Here is a 14074-nt window from a genome sequence, read left to right as displayed (position 1 = left end):
TAACAGATTTTTTTTTTTTTACAGTTAGAGGCTTGCTAGAACCCTGGGTATGAATCAGTGAGGTTACTTCAGGTTAAGATTGGAAGGCTCTACAGGTCGGTTTTCGTATACCTCCCTCCTGCTCCTCCTCCCCCTCCCCCAGTGCCCCCCCCGAACTATACAAGGCAACATGCCTTCAACATGGGGGGGTACTTTGGGACAGTGGGGCCCCCCCCCAAAGCTCCTTGTACCCATGCTGATGGGGACAAGGGCTTCGACTCTGCTGGCAGGGGGTTATCAGAATCTGGAAGCCCCCTTTAAAAAGACAGCCCCCAGATCCCGACCCCCATGGTACCACTATCCATTCACAATAGAAAAAAGTGTAGTGTAAAAAAGACAGGAGACAGTCTTAGACAGGTCCTTTATTAAACATAGCAATTTAAAAAAATGTCCCCCAAAGTAGATCCAACATCAATCTCGATGCCCGCCACCTGAAAATAGAAAAAAAAATCAGCTACACCCTCGACACTGGCTCCTGCCATCTGACAGCTGCGCCTCGATGACAGCTCTTAAATAGGGTGATAAAGTCACATGATCATGCCCTGTGATTTGCCAAAGCATTGCACCTGACCTGTGGTCAGGTGCAATGCATTGGCCAATCACAAGGCACTGTCAGGGCGCAGTGGGAAAATAGAATTCAACGAACACACGAACGGCCCATGTTCGAGTCGAACTTACGTTCAACTCGAACATGCAGCCCATTACTAGTGGCTATCAAGATGGTCCAGCACTGCTTAGACTTTGGACAGTGTAAGTCACACTGAGGATCGGACAACTGAGGACCGGACAACTGACCTCGCTGGGATGGTAGGGAACATAATACATGTGGAAGGTGTTTTATCAAGCTTTATTGATGATTACAATGTATTTAAAATCGACCACAATTTTGCTTTAATGCTCTATCATATAACAGCAATAGAAACATCTTGTTAGGACCAAAAGAATATAATTTACCCTTGGGAATCTTTAAAACTGACTCATAGGTATTAACATGGATATTAAACACAGTTGTGGTCATATCTGGTGCCATGTAAAATAAGTATTATTATTATTATTATACAGTATTTATAAAGCGCCAATAGTTCGCTCAGCGCTGTACATTACAAAGGGGGACAGTAATGTATATCTGATATTTTATGTGTAGGGCACCCCCATAGGAGCCACTAGTTTGATAAGCCCTTTAAAACTAGTTTCTTTTTCTGCTTAGTTGGTCTACCGCCTTTGACACTTTGACTCACCCCTACTCAATAGAATGAACAACACCAGATTAGTTGGTCTACCCACTCTGACACACCCCTTATTCAATAGAATGAACAACACCAGATTAGACTGACAGTGTGTATTAGAAATAGACTGCTCATATAAAGCAAGGTAATACAAAACTGTGACCAAAATGCTATAACTCCTGTTCCTATACAGAGTACTTCTATACCAAAATTGCATACAGGGTGCAACACCAAGGGTAACTGGGCCAGGTTTCACCATACACCCCAACCAGCTTAAACTGTAACAGGCTCACTAAGACTGCAATTAGGGCAGCTTGACGAAGAATAATGTTAACCCCTGGAGGCTACACTGTTGTTAGAACACTGAAATGACCCTGCTAGGTTCAAGTTTGCCTGCAGGATCTTTCTATATAGGAAATAAAGCAATCCTCAGGTGAAAATAGTTATTTCTGCCGGCTTTGTTGGGGCCCTTACCGTGGTGCACAATGGATGATGCTTGATGACTTCCGTCTGCTCTCATTTCAAGAAGACAAACTATTGAGGAGGTGTTTGGTGAAATTATTTTGTAGAAAAACGTAAACAGTAGTAAAAATGCAATAAGTTCAGTAAGAAGTAAAGGTGGCTCTGGATTAATGGGGTAATCTTGGGTGGATAATATGGCAGTGCTCAGTGGTAGACTAAGCAGGCAGGGCAATGCCTAGGGAGCAGGAGGACAAGACATTGTTGGGCTAAAGTCTCAATTCCTGCTGTATAGGGTGTGTAATAGGTTGACCCTCTCACTGATCCTGCATTTCAGCCATGGATACCGATGGCGGAAGGACCCCTCATGGATCTATGATTGAGTTCCAGCAAACCTGCTCTGTGCTGCTGGAGATGCAGAAGAAGGCCAGCGAACCAGTTCTGTACTGCTGCAGATGCAGAAGAAGACTGGCAAACCCGCAATAGAACATTGGGGTGCTGTAGCTTAGGCTGCACTGGAAGGTGATTGCCTTGAGTGCTAAGCACTCTATATTGGGCATCTGCTTCCTTCCTCTGTCTTGCGCCAAGTGGCCCTCTCCAATCCTCCTCCCAGCCTTCATAGCTCCCTGGAAATTGTAGTTCCCTTGCCTCTATAATGCAGTGCCACCTGTACAGTGAAAATACAGCTCCCGCAGTTCTTTTTCTTAAGAGCATCTCCTCCTAATAGTCCGATGTTGACCAATCAGGAGAGGATATAAACAGTCAATAGGAACATAGCAAGCGGGCATTCCGATACTTGTTGTTTCACAATAAAAATTCTGTGAAGTTCACTTTTGCCTTATTATCCTAAAAAGGGGCACTAGTGCCAGCACCTGGCTACATACGTATTACAAAGAGGCAGGAGGTATTAGGTGGTGTCATAACAAGGGCTTTTTTCTCAGAGAATAGGTGCAGGAACTCTTCCTTTTCAAGACACCCCTTGTCTCCACCCCATTACCCACCTCTGAGCAATGTTCCTTGGTTCCACCCCCTACCCATCTCCCAGTGCCACCCTTTTTAGAGGATACAGAACCAAGAATCATTTTGTGGTGATAAGTTATTTAGAATTTGCTAATGATAACAGAAAAACAATAGACCCCCCAGCAACAATAAGTCTAACCAGCAACAATAGATTGCCCCCAGCAGCAATAGACCACCCTCAACAAAATACCCCATAGCAACAATAGATCCCAAGCAGCAACAATGGATCTCCCCTCAGCCAGCATCAATAGACTGTCCAGTAGTCATCAACAATAGACCCCTCTGTCAACAGTAGATCCCTCCCATCAACAGTAGACCCACACATCACCATAAGACCCACCCCAGCAACAATAGATCCCCCACAAAAATAGACCCCCTACAGCAAAAATAGATCCCCAGCATCCAGTATCAATAGACTCCCCAGCACAACCCAGCACCCCTTGCCATTACAGACATTCAGTGCTAGAGATGTTGGAACAGCATTCTCCCGTGTTTCAGCTGAAAAAAGCCCTGGTCATAACTATTCTTATATAATATGGTAGGTGACAGTTCTGGGTAGTTAGATCAGGAAAACGACTGTCTACTTCTAAAATTAAAGTACAACTAAAGCATCCTGTCTAAACAAGTACAAAATCCAGTAACTATGTTATCTACAAACCTCAAAAAGTAAAAAAAAAGGAGTACTTCAGCTCTTCTGACTGAGCTAAATCCTCCTTCAATTGTGTCCTATACTCTCCCCTACAGACATTCTAGCTCACAGTGGCAGTGCTGCCAGTTCAGAAAGAGGTGGGCAGGGCTTGGTGTGGTCAGGTCAGTGGTGTATTTAGGTTTTGTGCTGCCCTAGGCAACAAAAAATTCGGACACCCCCCCCCCCACCCCTTCCCGGCGGAGAGAGCATGACACCAAAGACAGAGAAAAAGATACTCACCTTCACAGCTCTGGACATCCCCAGGAACGACAATCTGCTCTGCATACACCATCAAGAAGCCTGCAGCCTCTCTCAGATTCAACATGGTCCTCATACTGCATATGTCCCTTCTTCTAGGGGGCAGTGCTGCCCCCTAAAAAATGCTGCCCTAGGCAATTGCCTTGTTTGCCTTGTGGTAAATGTGCCTCTGGGTCAGGTGCTGATGAGCAATCTACGGGCTTGAGAACCAGCTGTGGCAATGCTCTGTGTGCAGCCTCTGTAATACGTTTTCATCTGGCTGTAATGCAAGCAGACAAAGCCTACATAAATGCGTTGACTCTGCTGTGAATACATGAGCAGTGCAGCATTGTTACCACACCATCATGAGAAGCTGCATTAGGTGGACTTCACTGTCAGATTCATCGAGTATTTGTGGGGCTTTGCAGGGTACTAAGAGAAAACTGTAAGTGTAGATGTTCTTATAATTACATGGTCCAGCACATATTGTTTAATGGTAGGAAACAGTTCTACTCAGTGGTGTCACTAGGGTTGGTGTTCACCTGGTGCAATAAAACATGATGTCACCCCCCCCAATAACTTTTTTCCCATGCAACACTGCATCTAATGGCAATAGAATAAGTGGGCTGCCATATTGCATTACATGGGAATGGTTTGCTCTGCATTTCTAATGTGAACTGGTCTTTAGTGCCTGGTCATACCGGTGCGATTTGCGCATTGAAATCGCATCTAATGAATGTGAATGTCAGTGTCTTAACACGTGCGATTTGCTGCAGCGCGATTTCTAAAGTAGTTTTTGTATTACTTTTTCTGCAGTTTTGTTGCAATTTCACATACATAGAATATAATGGAAATTGCACTGCAAATTGCAAGAAATCATTGAGAATCTTCACAAGTAGCAATAAAGTCTTCAGAAATCGTGCTGAAATGGCACACAAATCTATCTTAAATTGCAGCGGTGTGACAGGTGACTTAAGGTGCTCAGTTATTTCTGGTTTTCAACAAACATTTGTCAGTTTCTCAGACTTGGAGTACTTTTGTACTCCAGTATTGAAATTTCACTGTTTCTTAAATGGGGGTATTTGAATGGTGTGCTGCACTTTATTGGATATAATAAAGAGTGTTACTTTTTCAGTTGTTGTCTGGACGTCCCCCTCATTACTTTGTTGGGATACTAAACATTAAAGTGGAACTGACGTTCCACTGTAAGAAACAGCGAGCAGGTTCCCTGGGTGAATCTCTCCGCAGCTCTTTCCCTTTTCGTTGGGCCACAGATCGGATCTCCTATCTGGGTGTGTATCTTATGCAGGCCATAGATGGGTCGAAAATCGGCCGATTTTTCGGCCGAAAATAAAATCGGCCGATTTTCGGATCATTAGTGGGCGATTTGGTCGGCCGTTTTTTGGTATTTTGGCCGTTTTTTTTTTCCGGTAAAGTTGGAAAAAAATCGGCCGATTTTCGCGGCAATAATGGGCAAATCGGCCGATTTTTTACCGATAAAAAATCTGCGCATGAGCAGTGACCTGCAAGAGGAAGACAAAAAGAAGAAAAAGAAGAAGAGGGTGAAGATGATGAAGAGGAAGAAGAAGTAGAAGAAGAAGAAGAAGAGGATGATGATGATGAAGAGGAAGAAGAAGTAGAAGAAGAGGATGATGATGATGAAGAGGAAGAAGAAGTAGAAGAAGAGGACGATGATGAAGAGGAAGAAGTAGAAGAAGAAGAAGAGGATGATGATGAAGAGGAAGAAGAAGTAGAAGAGGATGATGATGAAGAGGAAGAAGAAGTAGAAGAAGAAGAAGAGGATGATGATGATGATGAAGAAGAAGTAGAAGAAGAGGATGATGATGATGAAGAGGAAGAATAAGTAGAAGAAGAAGAAGAAGAGGATGATGATGAAGAGGAAGAAGAAGTAGAAGAAGAAGAAGAGGATGATGATGATGAAGAGGAAGAAGTAGAAGAAGAAGAGGATGAAGATGATGAAGAGGAAGAAGAAGTAGAAGAAGAAGAAAAGGATGAAGATGATGAAGAGGAAGAAGAAGTAGAAGAAGAAGAAGAGGATGATGATGATGAAGAGGAAGAAGAAGTAGAAGAAGAGGATGATGATGATGAAGAGGAAGCAGAAGTAGTAGAAGAAGAAGAAGAAGAAGAAGAAGAAGAAGAGGATGATGATGATGATGAAGAGGAAGAAGAAGAAGAAGAAGAGGATGATGATGATGATGAAGAGGAAGAATAAGTAGAAGAAGAAGAGGATGAAGATGATGAAGAGGAAGAAGAAGTAGAAGAAGAAGAAGAAGAGGATGATGATGATGAAGAGGAAGAGTAGAAGAAGTAGAAGAAGAGGATGATGATGAAGAGGAAGAAGAAGTAGAAGAAGAAGAAGAAGAGGATAAAGATGATGAAGAGGAAGAAGAAGTAGAAGAAGAAGAGGATGATGATGATGATGATGATGAAGAGGAAGAAGAAGTAGAAGAAGAAGAAGAAAAGGATGAAGATGATGAAGAGGAAGAAGAAATAGAAGAAGAGGATGACGATGATGAAGAAGAGGAAGAAGAAGTAGAAGAAGAGGATGATGATGATGAAGAGAAAGAAGAAGTAGAAGAAGTAGAAGAAGAGGATGATGATGATGAAGAGGAAGAAGAAGAGGATGATGATGACGAAGAAGAAGAGGATGATGATGAAAAAGAAGAAGAAGAGGATGATGATGAAGAAGAAGAAGAAGAGGAGGATGATGAAGCAGGAGAAGAAGAAGAAGAATGAAAAATTAGAGGAATTCCAGTACGGCAAAAAGTGTCCCTGCAGAGAGCTCCACTATTTCTTTGACAGTTCTCTGACAGTTCCTTGACATTTACAGAGGTTGCAACATTGTATCTATTTGTTTCCGAATAAAAACATCTGTATCCTAAATGGAAACAAATAGATACAATGTTGCAACCTCTGTAAATGTCAAGGAACTGTCAGAGAACTGTCAAAGAAATAGCAGAGCTCTCTGCAGGGACACTTTTTGCCGGCTCTAGACGGGATGAAGATCGGCCGATTTTTTTACCATTGATGGTAACGTCGGCCGCTTGAACTACCAATTTTTCATTTTTTAAAAGAAAAATCTGCCGTTTTTCTCCCCATCTATGGCCTGCATTACTCCCAGCTATTCGAGATTATTTGCAGTTAATTACCCACCTGTCAGGGTCCTGTCCACAGCAGACGTTCTGGCATTTCTGCCAATACTCTACATGGTCGCAGAAGGACACATCAGCCTCAGTCTGGTGCCAGACGGCCTTTATAAGGAGGCTCATCACTTCCTCTGGTTGCTGGATGATCTCTAGCTCCCCGTGGTTTGTGCCTGTGCCTTGATGTCCTGATTCCAACCCGGCTTGTTCTTGGACCTGTCTGCTCTACTGACCCCCTGATCTGACCTCGGCTATCCCACCTGACCACGTCTGTTCTGTCTTCCACCCGGTACCTGACCTTTGCTCGAACTGACTAACCCGCAAACATCCAAATCCCGGAAGGCTTGCACACCACGCACAGGCGCCTCCAGTCTGCAGACCTATTCCCGTGCACCAGCTGTGCTTCTGAGTGGACCACCAACCAGCACTCCTACAGGTGACCTGTGCAACTTTGGGCCTGATTCCCACTGTCCCACTCTCAGGGGAGTCTGGAACTTAGCTGCAAGGGAAGCCCTCTCTCCATTGGCCTCCATCACCAGGTACGTGATACCACCATGTGTGTCACGCCTCTCTACTTTATTAAAAATCTGGTATGGATACCCTATCTCATTTTTAGACAGTAAAGATGAATGTTTTGCCGAAATTATGGTACTTGTTTTGAGCTCTCCCAATCTTGGTCTCGATAACTTTTCTAGATCGTTTTCAACGTGTGATTAATAATTTTATTTGGCGTAACAAACGTTCTCGTTTCACTTCTTCAATTCTTTATCAATCGCAAAGGATGGGAGGCCTTGGTCTTATCAATTTCTGGCTCTATTATCTGTCGGCCTGCTTCGCACAACTATCGCAATGGGCGACTATTAACTCCCAAATCCCTTGGATCAGATTTGAATCTCAATCTATACGTCCGTTCTATTTACCAGGTATTTTGGACAAAAATTCCTCCTCGCATGTTGATGTCCCATAATTCTATTGTTACCCACTCACTGATACTTTGGTCCCGTTATAAATTTAAATTAAATCTTCTATCTTCTGTCCCACCAGGTTCATCATTTTTTGGAGACCCGAGATTCACTATAGCATTCTCATCTCCACAGGTCTTTCATTGGTGGTATGATCATTCCTTTATCAGATTATCTGATTTTCAAAGAGGAGAGTCTTATATCACTTTTGAGATACTGCGCACACTTTTTGATATCCCGCTCCGGGAATACTATCGTTATAGGCAAAATAGACATTTTTTTCATACACATGTTGATTTGACACCTTCGACCCCGATTACTTTTTTCGAACGTAATAGCCGTGAATGTCCTAGGGGCAGGGGTCTTATTTCAGACTTGTATCTTCTTTTTCCGGTAACTATCTATTCCTCACCACCCTTATATAGACAGAAATGGAAGGCGGATAGTGGTGTCACTTTTTCTGAAGAGGATTGGGACCCCATGGTGGATAGTATACGTAAGAGCTCTATTTCTCTTTCTGTTTGGGAGACGGCCCTCAAAGTACTAACCCACTTGTATTATACCCCTTCTAGGCTGAGTGTCATGTTTCCGGGGATGTCCCATCTGTGCTTCCAAGGTTGTGGCCTAGCTGGTACCTTGGTGCACACATTTTGGGCTTGCCCAATCCTTTCTTTGGTGTGGCGCAGGGTCTCTGAAGTGGCCTCTGCTGTGGCAAGTGCACCTGTGCATCTGTCTATGTAGTCTTGCCTGTTGGGAGCTCGCATCAGGGGCTATGAGGCTAATCCATACCGTCTATGTTTCTGTCCTGTGGGCCATTGCCCTGCACTGGAGGTCACCCACGGTGCCATTGCCCTCGGTTTTGCTGAGAGTCGATGCAGTAATGCTCATGGAGAGTATTCATTATATGTTACTGGATAGGATGCAGTTATTCCACAGAAAGTGGGAGGTTTGGAAAACTCATAGACATTTATTATCTGAATAATTAATATTTATGATTCAATTGATCGTGTTTTTCTGTTGGTGCCATTATTGTTCTGCCTACCCTTTTATCTATCTTGCTCATACACTTAATTTGTATGCCTTACATGATTGTACCTTTTTGGAATGTATATTACAGATGTGCCTTGTCTCTGTTTTATATGTTACTTGATGCTGTAATGTTGTCCTTGCAGCCTATTTCATAAAAACTAATAAAATCATTTGTAAACAAAAAAAGAAACAGAGAGCAGACAGGTTTTTATCAAAGAAGAGTCATGCAGTGTCTCTTCTGCAATAAAATGCCCCTACCTGACTGCTTGCTGTCTTCTCCAGTTCTGTTAACTGATCTGCGGACCAGTCTCAGATACTGACAAGCTGAAGCTCCCAGCACCCCCTCTCCACAGGATGGAGCAGTGCCCTGGGCAAATATACATTTAAACAAATAAAGTAAAGGGAAAGCGTAAAGTCCAAACACATTTTGCAAGTTGAGCTTCTTCAGGGGTTCAAGGGGTACAGCTGAGGAGCAAATACAAATACAAATGGAATTCACAGGTGCCTTCACCTATAGGCGCAACAGTTTTTTTCTTTTGTTTTGAATGATATATATACTATTGTGAGTAATTTATTATGTGTGTTTATAGCCACATTATAGTTGGCACATTATATTCACTGATTGTCATTTATATACATGTGAATTACATTTGCTGTATAGCTTAATAGTATGATTTTGTAATAAAATGTACGTTTTTACATATGTTTCTATGTATTTTCTTTTTCTCCTGAGGGTAGAATTGTTAGCATCTTAAAAATCCTATTTACTCATTTTTTGTTATTTTTGATATTGTACATGGGAGATGTGGTGCTGAGGTTATCAATGATACCAAATACTGATATAAATTTGACAAAAAAAGTTGAGTCTATCATGTAATCTGAGCAATGGGTACATATTTGCCAGGACAGATATGATAAATTTGATAAAATATTGGCAACCTCAACCTTTTCAATATGGAGGAACCCCTGAAATAACTTTCCAGTCTCAGGAAACCCCTGCTAAAAATGGCTTTATCTATGTAGTAGGCTCCTTGTACAAGAGGATTCAGAAGGAATCACATGTTCAGCAGTCAGTCCTTCCTCTCTCTCCCCTATTTGTAAAACCTGGGCATTCTGCCAAGTTCATGACTCATCCACTACACAGCAAAGAACGCTGGGAGGGGGAGGAAGCAGGAAGTGAAGGGGAGAGGGGAGAGACACGAGGCTGGAGAAAAGACAGGGACATGTAGAGCCCGTCCAAGCAGAGGAGGAGGCACTACAGCACTCAGCGCGGATAGAGGGACCCTGCTGTGTGTTCAGAGTCTGGTGAGCTGTCCCCCTGGAGAGAGTAAGACACACCATTTACACTTTGCATATAGACTGGGACATCCGCACCCCACTGCTGGGATCTCACCCATCCGGGGCCCTGTGCAAGCCACAGATCCCTCTGCCTGCTTTGCCCCTCACCACCAGTGTAATTGAGACTGTCTACCCTGGGGACTGACACATACTGGGAGATTGCATCCTGCGACTGCCCCTGGTCTTGGGGTGCTTTGTGTTGCGTTCAGACACTGAGGTTGGACCCTCTCAGCCCAGAAACCTAGTAAAATTGGATGTAACCCACACCAGCTGAAACTCCAAAGAAGCCTTCAGCTGCTATTTACTTCATTGTAAGGACTAAACGTGCACCAACTAGAGCTCCACCGTTACAAGGACTAGAGTGGGGGAATCTGGCTTAGTAGCCTTATTAGAGGTACCTCTTTATTGCATTCTGTTCTGACTCTGAGGTGATTTTTGGCTAACGCCCCTCAGAAGCAGAATCATACACCGGTGTGGGTAATACATTTCATTGATAGAGTATAAGTAAGTTTATTTGTTTGATATCAGTTGTATTCTGCTTAAAGTGCAACTCTGCCATCCGGAGACTCTTGGCTGTGAAGCCCTCTAGTGGCAGACCAAATTTACTGCATTGCATAAAAGAAGAAAAGTAAGTTTTGAAGTTGAAAGGGGAACCCCACCCCTCTACACTGCATTTCATTCTCCATAAAATTGTTCTTGTTTCATTTAACCCTGTGTCAGCAAATTTCTTGGCGGGGTATTTGCTATTCATTACCAGTTGTACCAGAGGGATTGGGTTTGCTTAGGGTTGGATCTATTGAGCGGAGGACCCATAATATATTCCAGCTTGTCCCAAGGGGCAGTGCTACACGTGGGGGCTCGTCCGGGATTCTTGCTGCTCAATTACCCAACAACCACTCAAGCAGTGCCCTATACCAACTCCTAAGATGGACGTCGCAGCCGCGACCAAGTGGTGCAGCAGGGAAAATGCTTGCCCAGAACGGAGTGTAGTGGTCGAGTTCCCCAGAGAAATGGGGACCGAAGAACAGATTACCAAGATAGTGAATGCACTACCCACAGAGGGAAAGAAAACGTGGGTGATAGATGTGATACCCGCCTCAGACACCACCCTGGCATATGCCCTGCTAGAGTGGAAGAAGGGGATCCCTGACAGTTTCCAAGGAGCCAATATCCAAATAGAGGATGGGACAAGGCTCCAGTTACTTCAGTTGAACACCCCCGGGCCTAGTTGTGCAAGACCTGAAAGGGAAGAACCCCTGTCCCAGACACCTCTAGCCACCATAGGCCCGGAATTCCTCACTGCATTGGGGGACTTCATGTTAAAATGCCGTAAAGACCCCTCTCCATACACAGGGATGTATCGGAAGCTCCGATTCTTCTCGGATAGGCAACCAATACCTACCGGGGAGGATGGCTTTGAAGAGTGGCTAGACCAAGCCATGCAAGCACTAAGTGAATGGGACATTCCTGAGGCCAACAAGAAACAGAGGATTACGGAGAGCCTAAGGGGCCCTGCATTGGAGGCTATTCGCAACCTAAAACTTAGCAAACAGGATTGCACTGCTCAGGGCTATCTAGATATTTTACAAGATGTATTTGGGCGTACTGAAAAGGCTTCAGACCTCATCTATCAGCTAGAGCATACCTACCAAAATGAAGGGAAGAAACTCTCCAGTTACATGGGACGTCTAGACAAGATAATATACCAAATTCTGCTAAAAAGGGGAATAGGCCCTGAAAGAGTAGATGAGGTTTGGGTGCAACAAGTCCTACGGGGAGCCAGGCCCCTAGACCCCATTGCCATTCTATTACGAACTCGGCGAGATGGTGGCCTCCTGAACTATCCAGACTTGATCCGGACTGTGAGAGAGGAGGAAGCCATTTTGGATGACAAAGAGAGACAGTCAGACTCTGTTGTAGGGGTCCGGGTAGTCAATGTGGGAGGTGACACCCCTGAAGTTGAACTCCTTAAGACTCAGGTGTCCCAACTAATGGAGATGGTGACCTTACTAATGGCGGGACCGTCGGGTTTAGCGAGAGAGACGAGAGCAGTTTCTGAAAACCTGTCAGGAGTTGCCCCAATGCAAGCAACTAGTCCCACCATTCAAATTACCTGCTTTAATTGTGGAGGGACCGGACATGTCAGGAGAGTCTGTCCGAGCCCCAGGAAGCCTGAAGCTAAGCGCCAAAAACCGGCGGAAAACTTCAGAGGGCCCTGGTGAAGGAGCAACCCAGGGACCCCACCACCGCAGCTAGCTCCACTCAACCAAGTAAAAGGGGGGTGAGGAGAAAATCTGGCCCTATCCAGAAGGACTCCACCATCCCTTACAAACAGCCTAGGGAAGATGCCACTTCACCTCAGGGAGTCAGTGCACACCTCAAACCTGGGAGTCAACCACGGCTTAGGCCGAGCCAAAACTCCCCCAGGAGGAGAGTAAGGATAAGAACTGCAGAACAGAAGAAGACGGCTACCTGTTCACCACTCCCTGAGAATTTAGTGGGACCCTCCCCTGTCGTCCTGATTCAGGTAGAAGGGAGTTATACCAGGGCTCTTCTGGACACCGGAGCCCAAGTAACCCTTCTGTACCGAGACTTCTATGACAAGCATCTGAAGCATTTGCCCTTGCAGAAGCTGGAAGATCTGGAAATATGGGGCATAGGAACCCAGAAGTTTCCCTATGATGGTTACCTATCGGTCAGACTAACTTTTGATCCTTCCATGACAGGGAAGGCTGAGACTTTCGAAGCCTTAGCCGTCATCTGTCCCCGGCCGCCTGGGGCCAATGGGAGTCCCCTAATCATAGGGACCAACACCAATCTTGTCAGAAGGCTGCTGGCGCCATTGGTCGAAGAGCCCAATGATCAACCCACTTCTGTACATCCCATGCTGAGGCAAGCATATCAGCGCCTGGTACAAGAGAGGAGAGCCCCAGCGGAAAGAATAGGGAAGATATGGCGCCTGGATCAACATGAGAAGGTGCTACAACCCGGAGAGGTGGCGTGTTTACAGGCATCAGTCAAATTGACCTGGAAGCAGCCAGGCCCCTTCATTGTCCTTGAGGCTGGTGGCTGTGAAGAGAACACAGGAGTGGAGATCCTCCCGGAGGTAGTGTCAACAAAAGCGCTACGGAGGAGCCACGGAAAGGTTTCGGTCAGTGTTCATAATCCAACTGCTGCCCCAGTGAAAATCCCAGCTCGGGTGCTGTTAGGACATGTGGATCCTGCAACCCCAATCTTGCCCACTGAGCTAGGGGACGGAAGAGAGAAAGAAATCCCTGTCGATGCGTTTTACCCAAGGAACACCCCCCTTTCCCCGGAATGGAGAGAGAGAGTGAAGAATCAACTCCTAAGGTGGCGGGCTGCATTCTCCAGAAGTGAGTTCGATGTGGGGTGTGCAGAGAGTGCCCATCATCGGATCCGGCTTCGAGAAGACGCCCCATTCAGGGAAAGGGTTCGACGAGTTCCATTGGGAGATTTGGAAGATCTGCGTGAGCAATTGGCAGAGTTGAAGAGGACAGGTATCATCAGAGAGTCACGAAGCCCATACGCCTCTCCGATAGTGGTGGTCCGGAAGAAGAACGGATCTTTAAGATTGTGCATCGACTACCGGACGCTAAACCGAAGAACTGTTCCTGATCAGTATACCACCCCCAGGATAGAGGATGCTTTGCAAAGCCTATCAGGGGCAAAGTGGTTCAGTGTGCTGGACCTGAAGAATGGGTATTACCAGATCCCCGTGCACCCGGAAGACCGAGAAAAGACCGCGTTCATAACCCCAATAGGGTTCTTTGAATTTTTTTTTTTGTTTACAAACGATTTTATTGTACATAAGTAGACAGTAAAACAACAGCACAGTATGAAAGTGATATTGTCAGCAAAAATATGGCACATTTGAACCGTACAATACATAAA

The 14074-nt window shown here is 45.0% G+C and overlaps 1 long non-coding RNA gene across 2 annotated transcripts in view; it reads right to left on the bottom strand.

Moving 5' to 3' along the window:
* Positions 1-369: 369 nt before the first annotated feature.
* Positions 370-14074, bottom strand: part of LOC149435310 (uncharacterized) — a 28688-nt gene continuing 14983 nt past the window's right edge. For both annotated transcript variants that reach the window (XR_016308516.1, XR_016308517.1), the window contains exon 3: positions 370-470. This is a non-coding gene — a long non-coding RNA (uncharacterized LOC149435310). The remainder of the gene's footprint in view (positions 471-14074) is intronic.

Source organism: Staurois parvus, unplaced genomic scaffold (genome assembly GCF_062004578.1).
Source record: "Staurois parvus isolate SC_StPar_1 unplaced genomic scaffold, SC_StPar_1.0 ptg001548l, whole genome shotgun sequence".
Lineage (NCBI taxonomy): Eukaryota > Metazoa > Chordata > Amphibia > Anura > Ranidae > Staurois > Staurois parvus.
This window is presented reverse-complemented; position numbering and strand designations above follow the sequence as displayed.